Source organism: Malaclemys terrapin, chromosome 7 (assembly GCF_027887155.1).
Source record: "Malaclemys terrapin pileata isolate rMalTer1 chromosome 7, rMalTer1.hap1, whole genome shotgun sequence".
Taxonomy (NCBI): domain Eukaryota; kingdom Metazoa; phylum Chordata; order Testudines; family Emydidae; genus Malaclemys; species Malaclemys terrapin.
In genome coordinates this window covers 34,131,370-34,145,478 of record NC_071511.1, presented here as the reverse complement: position 1 = coordinate 34,145,478, position 14,109 = coordinate 34,131,370, and the positions used below count along the sequence as shown (strand labels likewise).

Sequence of the window (14,109 nt, the reverse complement as noted above, 5' to 3'; positions counted from 1 at the left end):
TGCCCCAAAGCTGCAGGTTTACCTGAAAACAGCTCACAGAAGTGTGCTTGTCTTTAGCACTCAGATGCCCAACTCCCAATGGGGTCTAAACCCAAATAAATCCATTTTACCCAGTATAAAGCTTATGCAGGGTAAACTCATAAATTGTTCGCCCTCGATAACACTGATAGAGAGATATGCACAGTTGTTTGCTCCCCCAGGTATTAATACATACTCTGAGATAATTAATAAGTAAAAAGTGATGTTATTAAATACAGAAAGTAGGATTTAAGTGGTTCCAAGTAGTAACAGACAGAACAAAGTAAGTCACCAAGCAAAATAAAATAAAATACGCAAATCTATGTCTAATCAAACTAAATATAAATAAGATCCTCACCAGTTCCAGAATGCTCCCTTTTACAGACTAATCTCCTTTTAGCCTGGGTTCAGCAATCACTCACACCCCCTATAGTTACTGCCTTTTGTTCCAGTCTTCTTCAGGTAACCTCGGGGGTAGAGAGGCTCCTTCTTTAGCCAGCTGAAGACAAAATGGAGGGGTCTCCCACAGGTTTAAATAGACTTTCTCTTGTGGGTGGAGACCCCCCTCCTCACTCCTATGCAAAGTCCAGCTCCAAGATGGAGTTCTGGAGTCACCTGGGCAAGTCACATGTCCATGCATGACTCAGTCTTTACAGGCAGAAGCCATTGTCCACATGGTATCTTGTATGTCTCCAGGAAGACTTCTTATGTGGATTGGAGCATTCCAAGATGCATTGTTCCCCAAATGCTTCCTGATCGGGTACTTAACCTTGCAAATTCCTTCCTAAAGAAGCTGACCAAATGCCTCACAAAGCTTACTTAGAAATCAAGCAAGTATACATAACTTTGAACACACGAATGGTGCCTGCATACAACTAGGATGAACATAACCAGTAGATCATAACCTTTACATAGGTATGTTACATGGCATATGTAGCAAAACCCTATTCCAGTTATATCATACATACATTTATAAGCACACACACCCCATAAACCCTTATGGGGTACACTGTCACATATGGTTTCTATGTGAGTCCTGTGCACATTCTGTGAAAAGGACCAGTGAGAAGATATATATTTTGATGATTGAGCTCTCATAATAGTGTTCAATATTTCATGTACCTCAACAGGAATGAGGTAGAGTTAAGCTATAAATTCAGCCAACAGTAAAACAGCAGTTTTATAAAAGCTGGCCATATAAGATTAGACACACACACACCACAGTTATCTTGCAGCCTGAATGCTCCCCAAAGCACCACAGGATGTGCATTGTTACTGAAGAGATACCTGCTCACGATTCATATGCAGCCTAGTTTAATGTCAGCATAGCTGCAACAGCTGCTCTTAAGTAAACAATTCGATATTAGTCAAAAGTAAAAAACATCCCACGCTATGAAGGAAATGCTGAGAAGCAAAAATTGGGTAGTTATTACTACTGTGATCTTTGCCTACACATAGTCATTTCAGGGTGGATCCTACAAGATAAAACAACACAGGACACAAGGGTTAGAGGCCAGACTAAATTTGACAGGTCTGATGGACAAGCGTCTGTATGTTTAAGCAATCAAAAAGTAACCATTATGCAAAGAGAAGCAGATAGAAAGTCTGCAGTTTCGAGTGAGAAAAGGTAACGTTCAGCCACAGAAAAATTTTAAAAGGCATAATGGTTTGCCAAGAGCAAGGTTCAGTAACTTGAAGATGCTTTTTTTAAAAAATCACCTTGGCTTCCAAATAGGGGGCTTTGATTCCTACTCGATTTAAGCAGGAAATGTTAATGCACTTCATGATCAGATGCCAACCATTTTTTCAGGAACAAGTAAAGCTAGCCTGGCTGCAAAGACTAACTGTAAAATAACCTCAAAAGTCTTGTTCTACATGTCTAAAAAAATATATTGTTCTGCAGGCCCAAGATCAATTTTCAAGTTAGTTTATTAATAGGATTTGTGTCTGAATGCAAAAGTCTGAACTGAAAAAAGTGACTAACTAGTTTCCCTTTTGTGTCATTTCAAGGTGCACAAAGACAGTCCAGCAGAATAGCAGTTCTCATTTACTCACAATATGTATTTTTCAGTATCGCCTTTGTGACGGGTTGGATCACAGAAAACCCCCTGGGAACTGCCAACTGATGTGCTTTGACTACCTCTAAGTCTGTTTTCCCTGCCAGCTTAGGACTTCAGTGCCCTGCCTGGTTTGAGCCAGACATGCTTGCCTGCTACAAACCCAGATCCAGGTCTGCCCTACTTCCTCTAAAAGCTGCAGGCTTAACTGAAAACAGCTTTAGAAGTGTTCCTGTCTCCAAAACTCAGATACCCAGCTCCAAATGGGGTCCAAACCCCAAATAAATCCATTTTACCCTGTATAAAGCTTATACAGGATAAACTCATAAATTGTTCGCCCTCTAGAACGCTGATAGAGAGATATGCACAGTTGTTTTCCTCCCAGGTATTAATACATACTCTGGGTTAATTAATAAGTAAAAAGTGATTTTATTAAATACAAAAAGTAGGATTTAAGTGGTTCCAAGTAATAAGAGACAGAACAAAGTGAATTACCAAGCAAAATAAAATAAAATACCCAAGTCTAAACCTAATACAGTAAGAAAGTGATTACAGATGAAATCTCACCCTCAGAGATGTTCCAGTAAGCTTCTTTTACAGACTAGCCTCCTTCTAGTCTGGGTCCAGCAATCACTCACATCCCTGTGCTTACTGTCCTTTGTTCCAGTTTCTTTCAGGTATCCTTTGGGGGTGGAGAGGCTATCTCTTGAGCCAGCTGAAGACAAAATGGAGGGGTCTCCCAGGTGTTTAAATAGACTTTCTCTTGTAGGTGGACACCCCTCCCTCCCCCTGTGTAGAATCCAGCCACAAAATGGAGTCTTGGAGTCACATGGGCAAGCCACATGTCCATGCATGACTCAGAACTTACAGGTAGTAGCCATTGCTCACATGCTACCTTGAACGTCCTCGGGTAGACTTCTTATGTGGATTGGAGTCTTACAAGATCCATTGTCCGTTAAGTGTTTTTTGACTGGGCACTTAACTTGCAAATTCTTTTCTAAAGAAGCTGACCAAATGCCTTACTAAGGCTACTTAAAATCAAACAAGTACACAGCCAATATTCATAACTTTGAATACAAAAATGATACATGCATACAAATATATTCAGTAGTTCATAACCTTTGCAGAGATATGTTCCATGGCATATGTAGCATAAAACATATTCCAGTTATGTCATATTTCCATTCATAAGCATATTTCCATAAAGCATTATGGGGTGCAACGTCACAGCCTTATTATTGTATTCTCCTTCACTACTGTTACATGTTCAGCTGAATATACGTCATAATAATATCAGACATGTACAGATAACCCCATTTGAGTATTAGATCTTGCCAACCATGAGCATGATTTCTTATCTGAGTGTCAAGGTTCCTAAAAGATATCTTGGAATTTGGCCTGAGGAAAAATCTCATTATGGTATGCAAGGGGGTGAAACTGGGCAGGGAACATGTGAAAACTTACTGCTCAGGAGCATTTAAATACATAAGCAAATCAAGGGCAGAGCTGAAACCAAGACACAATGTAATTCTCCTGGCTGGTGGTATTGTGTATGAGACCCAGGCTAAAGCTCAGAGTTCTTGGTTCCAAGATAATGGCACCTCTGTGTCCGAAAAACAGATAGGAGACAAAGCCAGAGGACTGACTGGTTTCACTGCCCAGACATTATTAGCCCGTAACATAGTGTGGCTTTTGTAGCAACGGACATTAGAAAGCCACTCAACTGCATTTGGAACTCAATAAAGGCTCTTCTAACAATAAAGGTTGAATCTAACTGAGGGAAGGACGGTGTTTGGGCTTCAAGGGGGGTTATTATATTTATTCAGGGGATAACTGGAATATTATGTTCTTAGACAAAAGATCATTGACTGGTGGGTGCAGATGCCCTACATACCTTTTACTATAAGTAACAATAAAGACACCTCAGCATTTTCCCCTCACCAGCACAGCTGGTGTCACGCACCTAATTTTTCAAAACCTGGAAGGGTCAGGGATGAGTGAAAGGCCACGGTTAGTCCGATATTTTGTTTGTATCCCCCATCCCTCCTAAAGGAGAAAAAGAGACCAAAAAACCCCTCTTTGAAGCAAAGGCTGCTTCTCAATCTGTGTCTCTGCTGTGCTCAGCACAACGGGTCCGTACCCTCAACTGAGGTCACTACGTTCTACTGTGCTATAAATAATAAAAATAAAGACTCTGACTCCCTAACTCTGCTCTTCTACCTTTTTCCTGCCCCAGTCTTGTAGAACTGGAGGCCTTGGTGCCACAGAGCTCATGAGTGCAGCTGCGCCGATGCAGCATTTTAAGTGTAGACCTGCCCTAAGTGACTGCTGCCCAGGCTGAGACCTAGAATGGGGAACTTGACTCAGAAGTTTCCATTTGTAGGGGAGGGATATGTATTGTTTATTTAATTTATTTCCTGCTGTGACCCCCAGAGAATTCCCACTCCCCTCACTCCTTCTCCTTTAAACATGCCACAGTTCTAATAGCCTAATCTGTTCCTGTCCCATTTTATGCCCTTCAGCTTGGTCACGTCTGTATGCGATACATGCAGGGCCGTCCTTTAGGCATACGCAGCAGCTGCGTAGGGCACCCCAAAATTTGGAGCACCACCGGGACCATAGACGCTGACTTCTCATCTTGCCAGGGGGTGCTCGACCCCCCCCCCACTCCACTCCAGGCCCCGTCCCCACTCCACCCCTTCCCCCAAGCCTCCACCCCGCCTCTTCCCAGCCCTGCTCCACCCTGCCCCACCTCCTCCCCCGAGCGTGCCCCGTCCCCACTCCTCCCTCTCCCTCCCAGAAGCACTCGGAGGGAGGGGGGAGGAGCTGGTAAGCGTAGGGCTTCTGGCACGCGAGAGGCGTGGAGGGAGGGAGGAGAGGAGGGAAGCTTGGTGCCAGTGGGTGCTCTGCCCTGGAGCACCCACCCACGGAGTCCACGCCTATGACTGGGTGTGACGGGTTTGGTCACAGAGACCCCCTTGGGACTTCCACCTGATGTGCTGAGACTACCTCTGAGCCCGTTTTCCCTGGCAGCTTGGGACTTCAGTACCCTGTCTTGTTGAGCCAGACACGCTAGCCTTCTGCAAACACAGACCTAGGTCTGAACCACGTCCCCCAATGCTGCAGACTTAACTAAAAATGGCTTAAGAAGAGCTCCTGTCTCTAGAACCCAGATACCCAGTTCCCAATGGGATCCAAACCCCAAATAAATCAATTTTACTCTGTATAAAGCTTATACAGGGTAAACTCATAAATTGTCCACCCTCTATAACACTGATAGAGAGATATGACTCACAGGAAGGCTTGCAAGTAAACAGAGCCATCTACAGTCAATTGTCCTGGTTAATGGGAGATATCAAGATTCCAAACCACCATTAATGGCCCATAATTACAATAGGACCTCAGAGTTATATTTCATATTTCTAGTTTCAGATACAAGAATGATACATTCATACAAATAGGATGACCACACTCAGTAGATTATAAGCTTTGTAATGATACCTTACAAGAGACCTTTTGCATGAATCATATTCCAGTTACATTATATTCACACTCATTAGCATATTTTCATAAAATCATATGGAGTGCAACGTTACACCAGGACAGCAGGTAAAAGTGGGTCGGCTCCTGCACACCCAGCGCATGCTGCAGTCTCCTTACTAGGCAAAAGGCAGGGGCCATAATCACAGCCGAATGCGCCAGCACAGTGGCACCAGTTGCGCCGGCATAGGTACCAGTTTAATAATACTGCATAGGGCCCCATAAATCCTAAGGATGGCCCTGGATACACGGGAGAGATTTGAGACCTTAGAAGCAGGGAAACTTCAAAGTCTGTTACACTGAGATATGCCAGATGCTACGGGTACACTGGATATTCTTAGACTACCATATAAATACACAGTGTATATATTTTTGCGTTCCTGGCTTGCTGAATGGGTTTCCTGTGAAATCTGGAATCATTAAAAGTTAATTAGTCCAAATCCCTAGAACAAGTAAACAAGTCAGTAGAAATACCAGTTGTGTGGGGAAGTGCATATTGTAGTTTTCACCTGTATAGCGTCAAAGTTAAGTGTCAGCCTAAATTGACTTAGAGGTGAGGCATTCTGGCATAAAGGACTGACAAATTGTGTATGGACTTACCAGGATCCCATGAGGCTGATGGGTAATACCTGGTAACGCTAGCATGTGTGCACTGTTTATTGTTTTATGGAATGTTTTCTCTGTAATGTTTTTGTCCTAAATGCTCTGTGTTTTCTGAAAGATGGCTGTGTGATGGATTCGGTCACAGAGATCCCCTTGGGACTGTCACCTGGTGTGCTGAAATTACCTCTGAGCCCATTTTCCCTGCCACCTTAGGACTCCAGAACCCTGCCTTGTTGAGCCAGACATGCTAGCCTGCTGCAACACAGACTCAGGGTCTGGTCCATGCCCCAAAGCTGCAGACTTAACTGAAAACAGCTTAGCAGGTTACCTGGCTCCAGCACCCAGATACCCAGCTCCCAGTGGGATCCAAACCCCAAATAAATCCGTTTTACTCCGTATAAAGCTTATACAGGGTAAAGTCATAAACTGTCCGCCCTCTATAACACTGATAGGGAGATATGCACAGCTGTTTGCTCCCCCAGATATTAATCACTTACTCTGGGTTTATTAATAAACAAAAGTGATTTTATTAAGTATAAAAAGTAGGATTTAAGTGGTTTCAGGTAATAACAGCCAGAACAAAGTAAGTCACAAAGCAAAATAAAACACACAAGTCTAAGCCTAATACATTAAGAAACTGATTACAGGCAATATCTCACCCTCAGAGATGTTCCGATAAACTTCTTTCACAGACTAGTCTCCTTCCTAGTCTGGGCCCAATCCTTTCCCCAGGTACAGTCCTTGTTAGTTCCAGCAGACATCTCAGGTGGTAAGCAGGGGTTTTCTCAAAGACTGGCAGCCCCCTTTGTCCTGCTTCACCCCCTTCTGTAGTTTTGGCACAAGGCAGGAATCTTTTGTCTCTCTGGGTCCCCACCCCTCCTTCTAAATGGAAAATTACCAGATTTAAGATGGATTTTATCATCAGGTGACATGGTCACATGTCACTGTAAGACTCCCTAGTCTCCATTCCCCATGGGCTGGCTCACACCTACCCAGGAAGGCTTTCAAGTAACTAAGGCCATTTACAACTGATTGTTTCTGGAGCACCCTTAATGGCCTCCACTTAATAGGTTTACATCAGTGATACAAGTTTAGCTCTTATTCTCCTAACTCCAGATATAGAAATAATACATGCAAACAAATAGGATGAACACACTTAGTAGATTACAAGCTTTCTAATGACACCATACATGGGGTATTTAGCATAAAGCATATTCCAGTTATGTCATATTCACCAGCAGACTTCCATAAAGCATATGGAGTGCAACATCACAGGCTGGTCCTGGGTAAACCCTGTCATAGCCCCTGGGAGACAACAGAGCTGCAGGCACTGGACTATGGGTGCACGGTTGTGCCCAACAGAAGAGGAACCTGGTAGAGATGGAGCAGCTCTTGGCTCAGCATGGCTGAGTGTCTAGTGTCTAGATCTTAATGCTCTTGACCTTGCCTTTTGCAGAGAGAAGCTCATGGTTTATGTGGAAGGAGCTAGGTCTTGGAAAGAAGGCTCCAGCTCATGGTTTGGGGTGGGGAAGCCCTCACGTTAGTATGCTAGCAGATCTGGGGAGGAAGAGAATGTTCCCAGGAAGAGGAACTGACTGCATGGAGGGATGTTCCATTTCTGAGCTTTCTTTCCAACTCCCTCTTCAAGCATTAGTGAGACAAGGTTCAGGAGGTAATATCTTTTATTGGACCTGTTGTAGGAGCAGCAGTGATCTGTATGCTCTGCATAACCTGTATGCTCAAAAGGTCTGTTATACCCTCCCCCCCTTGTCTCCTCTCCCTCTTTGAATACCTGTGAAGTGGCTTTCCCCCACCCCTCCCTCCTGGAATGCTTGTGGGATGAATGGGCTGCTTAAACAGCTGGAAGATCAGAAGAGCTCCCAGACAGACCAAGTGTCTGGGACTCTAATTAAGCAGCACCCACACACCCAATGCATGGACACTGCCCGAGGTGAAGAGTGACCAACCAGACATGGCCAAGTCATCTCTAGTCGCAGGCCATGAGGAGCAGGTCCTTAAAAGGAGAAGAGGCCATGTGCTCAGGAGTGCACTCACAAGCTTGTACCTCCCATGAAGGCCAATTAGAATTTAACTCCTCATCCTTTGAATTCAACTGTTGGCAATTCTGCCAAGAGTCCACTTATTTTTGGGTACCTTCATTTTTTGGATCCCCAACTTCTGAGAATTTTGTCCAGATTTCCCTTTTTTTGAGGTTTTGCTTTTTTATATAAAGTGCCTGGATTGAAGTTCAACAGCTGTAGATATTACCTGAAAGCATTTTTAAAAACAAGATCTGATTGTCAGTGCTCTGCTCCAGGCCCGATCTCAATCAAGATTTGCGGTCCTATAATTCTATGAACCTTATAATTCTGTGAATGTTTCCCATCTTCCAAGCAATATTCTGTTAAAAAAAAAAACAGGGCATATTTTTGGTGGTTCACTTTTCTAATGTTGGTGTTTAATTATCCTCTTTCTTGTAGATACTTAGGCATGTGGGTAACTTTAAAACTCAATGGCCTAGATACTCATGTGTCTAAGTGTTTATTGTGCTGTCGCCCTAAAGTTGACATGGTCCACAAGCTTGTGTCTTTGTTTACGGGTTTTTTTTTTTTAAACCTGGTGCATCTGTGCATGTGCAGTAATCAGCTGCTGACTTTATTTTTTTTTCCAGACAATAAAACAAAAGTTCTCTTTAGTGTCCACATCAGCTGACATCAGCTAATTTGACACAGTGTCAAGCACTACTGTTTTTGCAAAGTGCTGAAGCAAGTTAATATAATGACAACCTGATTAGAGTACCACTGAGACATTTCCAATGACGGCTGTACAGTTGGGAAAGGGTGGGGAAAAGCGTGTCAGAGGGGTTTGAGAGCCAAAGGGAGAAAGTCAGGCTTGTCTACACTACAGACCTTACAGCAGCACACCGTGCCGCAGTGTAGCTTTCTCCCATCGGCATAATTAAACCACCCCCAATAAGCGGCGGTAGCTATGCCGGCGAGAGAGCATCTCCCACCAACACAGCGCTGTCCACACCGTTGCAAAAGTTTTATTCACAAAAGTGCTAGTGTAGACATATCCTCATTAAAATGCAACCCAAACTCTGTTTCAATTATTTTAATGTGTGACTTGTATCTGCCTTTTACACATTAAGAGTTCAGTACTAAAGTACTGGTTTTGCTTATTTATGTATTCCTCTAGTGCCTAAGAGCCCTAGTCAGGGACGAGGACCCCACTGTGCTAGGTGCTGTTCCAACACAGAACAAAAAGACAGTCCCTGCTAGGGTGACCAGATGTCCTGATTTTATGGGGACAGTCCCGATATTTGGGGCTTTATCTTATGTAGGTGCCTATTACCGCCCACCCCCGTCCCGATTTTTCACACTTGCTGTCTGGTCACCCTAGCCCTGCACAGAGGGCTTACATACAAATCAGGTTTGACACTCCCTCAGTAATATCCTGCTAATTATTTTCAGAATGAACATCATCCCTCAGCTGTGTGTAGAGCGAAGAAAAATAATCGTTCAGAGACTCCCATCCTCCCTTGTGCCACTTACACCAAAACACAAACATTTCTTTCTTTCTCTTTCCTCTTTCTCTAACTTGTCTCTTTTCTGTGTTGGGCCTACAGACTTGTTTGGGTCAGGTGTACAGGCTCAAGCACTTGAGTAGGGTAAATATCAGTGCTTAATTTGTGCCAGGGCTGAGCCCCAGGACCTCTAGGCTTGGCAGTTCATAGTTCTGGCACTTCTGGGCTTGCTGCATCAGTTATGAATGTTAAAAAAAAAATTGCTTGATCCCCGGCACATCTTTCATTACAAATTAAGTACTGTTTAAGATCTTCCTTCCTTGATGAAGGGAAGACAATCCTGTGTGCTGTAGGGGGAGCGAGCAGGGCACCAAGTGTAAACTTGCAACGATAGGGTGCTAGTGGGGTGCAGGGGAAGCAGCCGCTTCCCCTCATCACATTTTTCAAAAGCGGCGCCTAAAAGGGCCCCGCAGCTGTCCACCCCTCCCCTAGCTCACTTCCCCCTCCTCCCCTCCCCTGAACGTTCTGCCCCCTTGCTCCTCCCCCTCCCCTGCTTCCCACGAATCACATGTTCGCGGGAAGTCTGAAAACAAGCAGGGGCAGGCCGGCAGCAGCAGGTAAGCTGGGGCTGGGAGGGGTGGGGGGACGCGAGAAGGAGGGCTCCGGGGAGGTGTGGTGCGCCACGGCCCAGTCCAGCCGGCTCCCTCTGGCCCCAGCCAAGCAGCTCCGGCCGGCCCCAGCGGCCCCGGCCCGCTCACGGCCCCGGCGGCTCTGGCCTGGCTCGGCCCCAGTCCCGGCCCGAGTGGCACCGGCCGAGCACCCCCGGCAGCTCCGGCTCCAGCCCGGCTCGACGCGGGCCCCGCGGCGCTGGCCCAGTCCCAGCCCTGGCAGCCCCAGCCCAGCGCCAGCCCGCTTCCAGCCCTGGCGGCTCCAGCCGAGCTCGGCCCTGGCCCAGCGGTGCCGGCCGAGCACCCCCAGCGGCTCCGGCCCCAGCAGGTCCGGCCCAGTCCCGGCCCTGGTGGCTCTGGCCGAGCGCACCAGCCCAGTCCCGGCCCCGGCAGTTCCGGCCTGGCTCGGCGCCGGCCCCGGCCCCAGCCCCATCAGCTCCGGCCCAGCTCGGCACTGGCCCCGCAGCAGCAGCCCGGTCCCGGCCCTGGTGGCTGCGGCCGAGCACGCCAGCCCAGTGACGGCCCCGGCCCTGGCAGCTCCGGCCAAGTGCGCCGCCCAGCTCCCAGCCCTGGCAGCTCCGGCCCGGCTCGGCTCCGGCCCCAGCGGCTCCGGCTTGGGCCCCAGGGCGCCAGCCCTGGTCCCGGCTGAGCGCGCCAGCCCTGGTCCCGGCCGAGCGCGCCAGCCCCGGTCCCGGCCGAGCGCGCCAGCCCCGGTCCCGGCCCTGGCCGAGCTGTGCCAGTCGAGCGGCGCCGGCCGAGCACTCCCGGCCCCAGCGGCTCCGGCCCGGCTCGGGCCCCAGGGCGGCGGCCCTGGTTCCCGGAACACAGCCGGAGCCATGCAGCTTTCCCCCCACCTCTGCCATGAGGAGCCCTCCGGCCTCCCCGAAGGCTGTGCCTGCTGCTCCACCGGGGGGATCCGCCAGCCCCAGCTAGCCCTCGCCGCCAGCCCATCCCCAGCCCCCTCCCCCCGGACTGAGCCCCTCCAAGGGGGGGGTGCAGTGCGGCCGGAGGAGCGCTGAGCGGACAGAGGAGGAGCCAATGAGGGGCGTGGCCAGAGGAGGAGCCAAGGGGGGCGCTTTTTTTAGGTTTGCTCCCCCTGCACTTAGGACCTGGCTACGCCACTGGTTAGCAACCCGATGTCCTCAGCATGTTGCAGCGAAGGGGCTGGCTTCATGCAAATAGAGAGTATCTTTCAGGCAGAGAAACGAGTGACAAGGCAACAGCTAACAAGCTTGAGGAATGTATTAGTTTTGAACCTGAATTTTCAGGCAGGAGGCGGTTTGCTTTGAATGGTGAAAATGGAGCGATTAGGTGAAGGAAGTATGATTAGATTAGAAGTTGTCAAAGAATTGCTATGGCATTAGTGGCGCTCGCTGGTATGTGTCACTGTCACGTAGCGAGCTGTAGGAATGGGAGGGCTGTATAATATTTCAACATAGAGTATCGCTTCTCAGCCTTTTGGCTGACGGGTGAAAACATTATCTGTTCTTATCAGTTTAATAACCTGTGCGACGTGATGGTGATGACCCATGCCTTCCGCCTCCTGACGAGCCCAGACCCGACGGTGAGGAGCATCGCACAGGAAGCTGTACGAGTCGTGGTCAGGAAACGCATTGCCAGGTCCCACTCCGAGCAGGACATCGCCACTTACCTCAGTGGCTCCCTGGAGGCTGAGTTTGGGAGAGAGGGGGGAGACCTATCCTCTCTCTGGTCCTGCGCCTGCAACGCCTCAAGATGCCTGGGTAAGAGGATCGGCTGCTGCTGGAAGTGGTGCAAGGAGCGCCGGGAGCTGGGAATACTGGTACCATGCTTAAAGACCCCGGACCACACCATCGTCACCCCGACCGCCAGAGCTATGCTGGAAAAGACCCTGAAGGACACCATCCGCTGCCACTAGGCCAAGAACCTCAAGTGGAAGCTGGACCAGGGCAAGGTGTTCGAGGTGTCCAGCAAGTGGGACGCCAGCAAACACTTCCTCCCCAGGGGCAGCTTCACCAGGTTCACCGACTGGCGGTTCGTCCACAGGGCCCGACTCAACTGCATTCCCCTCAACGGAGCCATCCGCCATGGCAACCGAGACAAGCGCTGCAGGAAGTGCAGCTATGCAAACGAGACCCTGCCCCACATCCTGTGTGGATGCAAACAGCACTCCGGAGCCTGGCGGTACCGCCACAATGCCATCCAGAACAGGCTGGTGAAAGCCATCCTGCTGTCCCTGGGGAAGATCACCCTCGACTCTGCAATCCCCGGGACAGACAGCAGACTGCGACCCGACATCGTCGTGACAGATGCAGAAAAGAAGAAGGTCCTCATTGTAGACATCACGGTGCCTTTTGAAAACCGGTCACCGGCCCTCCACGAGGCCTGAGCACGGAAGGCATCGAAGTACACTCTGAGATCCTGAGAGACCAGGGCTACGAGGTCCAGATACACGCCCTGATCGTGGGAGCCCTGGGCTCGTGGGACCCCCACAACAAGCTGGTTCTGAGAGTGTGCGGAGTCGGTCGACGCTACGCCCGGCTCATGAGACAGCTCATGGTGTCCGACACCATCAGGTGGTTCAGAGACATTTATACGGAATACATCACAGGACACGGTCAATACCACATTGAGTAACTGAGACCGCTGACCAGGGAAATAACCTACTTCCTTCCCTGACGGAACAGGGACGAACCCCACCCATGTACTTATCCGCTACACCGATACTGACTTGGACTCCTTATACATTCCATGGGTGGCATACCCGAGCCCACCTATCCACTGACACTTTAAAAACCCTTGCACCCCAATCTGAGTCTATGCAGGTTATGCAAAATGTATGTATCTTTTCATCCTTGCAAATGATACCTGTAACCCCCCATAACCCAAGCCTGACCCAGATGTACAGTACCTTGCCTCTTAACTCGTGTATATTTCATTTTAAACATTAACTTTAATTAAAAAAAATAAATCTGTTCTTATCAGTTTAATATCTGATATGTTCTCTATCTGAGGACTATATATTAAATGGATTTTTGGAACAGGGAGATGGAATAGGAGCTTGTTCCATCCACTCCATGCATCAACCTGGTATTGCAGTACCTCCAGGAACAGTGCACCTCCCCTTTGGGAGACTATTGTGGTTCAAAAATAGAATCAGTTGAACTCTTTTTTTCTTTTAAACTGGTCTTTATAACCGTTTTATTCTCAAATATTCAATATTTTGGTTTATTTATTAAGAATTGTTACTTTAAGTTTCTGTTGTAATTTTGTGAGTCTATAGATGTGAGCTTTTTGTGTTACTAGAGAATTATTTAAAAACCTGGGTGTGAGTACTTTTACCTGGGAGGAGATCTATCAGGGATACTTATTTTGTATAACATTGAAGCTCACGTGTATACAAATAACTGCATTAATTATACAGACAGGTTGTATTCTTCTCCCCACCCAACAGATGGTCTATGTATTTTGGTTTGTAAGCTCAAGCGAAGCCACCAAGTGTTGTACTGCACCCAGCACACAGGGGCCCCAATCCTCTGTAATACAAGTTCAAAACACTAATATTTAACTTCTGGTTCTTACAATGTGGCTTGGGACAGGACACTTCAGGTGGCTGCCCCTTTCGAATTCCTCTGCAGAGTGAAGATTAAGCTATTTACCTCCTCTCCAAGGAGCTTTGTGAGGAGTGTACATTATGCAGTGTTTGCGACATGCTTTA

The 14,109-nt window shown here is 47.8% G+C and overlaps 1 non-coding gene across 1 annotated transcript; it reads left to right on the top strand.

The window, feature by feature from the left end:
* Positions 1–13,323: 13,323 nt before the first annotated feature.
* LOC128841357 (U2 spliceosomal RNA) lies at positions 13,324–13,515 on the top strand. The gene has a single exon (XR_008445802.1). It is a non-coding gene; the product is annotated as a U2 spliceosomal RNA (small nuclear RNA).
* The last annotated feature ends 594 nt before the right edge of the window (positions 13,516–14,109 follow it).